Source organism: Chaetura pelagica, unplaced genomic scaffold (assembly GCF_000747805.2).
Source record: "Chaetura pelagica isolate M959 unplaced genomic scaffold, ChaPel_1.0 scaffold88, whole genome shotgun sequence".
Classification (NCBI taxonomy): Eukaryota; Metazoa; Chordata; class Aves; order Apodiformes; family Apodidae; genus Chaetura; species Chaetura pelagica.
In genome coordinates this window covers 1,026,053-1,027,069 of record NW_009954313.1, presented here as the reverse complement: position 1 = coordinate 1,027,069, position 1,017 = coordinate 1,026,053, and the positions used below count along the sequence as shown (strand labels likewise).

Sequence of the window (1,017 nt, the reverse complement as noted above, 5' to 3'; positions counted from 1 at the left end):
GAGAGAGAGAGAGGGGCGTGTCGCGCTGCCTCTCTCATGGGGTTCTTCGGCGCCAGTTTTGCATTTCCGGGCTTTTCAGCCAATCAGACGGGACCTAGTCCCGCCCCTGCTTCCGGCGACGGCTCCTCCCCTGCAGCAGCTGCTCCCCCCCCCACACACACACAGAGGGGGTTCAGCGCTGTGTGGAGACGCCGTGTTAAGTCAGTTTTGTCGGCTGACTCAAAGGACATTTCATGTTCGTGTAAGGAAATACCTGGTCCTTCACAAGAGGTAACTGATTAAAACTGGAGGAGGGGAGATTTAGGTTAGACAATTGGAAGAACGTTCAAGGTCTGATTGGATGGGGCTCTAAGCAACCTAGTCCAGTGGGAGGTGTCCCTGCCCATGCAAGGGGTTGGACCTAGAGGATCTTTAAGGTCCCTTCTTATCCATTCTGTGGATATCCTGGTGTGGCATTTGGCATAAGACAGTCTCCATATTCTTCTTTATTTATTTTGTATTGAAAACTTTACTGTGAATGTGCATACCTGAATACAGGGCTATAGTGTGTAACTAAAAAAAAAGTAATGAAGCCCCACAAAGCAGGTACTCGAGAGCCACACCATTAGCAAACCTCTTGCCGTCGCAGTAATTTTTACCGTGTTCCTCAGTTGAGAACCTGTTTTCCTGGCAAACCCAATAGGTGGCAGCAACTACTCGCTGAACACACCTGGTATGGTATTCCTGAATGCTGCTCTGAAAACTGAGAAACTTCTTTGCACTGAGCTTTTATTTAATCTTGAATCAGTGATAATGAGAGAAAAGTGTAAAAACTCATAGTATCAGCAGCCTGGGTTTTGAATCTTGGGGTAAAAAAGTGTGTCAAGCACAAAATATTCAGGATATCAAGGGTAAAAAATGGAAACTGACTTCTTGGTTGTTTTGTTTTTTTTTTAATTAAAGGTTAATTTTGTGGTGCCCTCTTTCAAGGTTGTCATTTGCTGTGTAGGCAGATTCCAAGTTACCTGAAAGAAGAGC

The 1,017-nt window shown here is 45.5% G+C and overlaps 1 protein-coding gene across 1 annotated transcript in view; it reads left to right on the top strand.

Moving 5' to 3' along the window:
* The window catches only part of LOC104394510 (cytochrome P450 2U1), an 8,480-nt gene that overhangs the window by 4,831 nt on the left and 2,632 nt on the right, over positions 1–1,017 (top strand). The window lies entirely within an intron of this gene.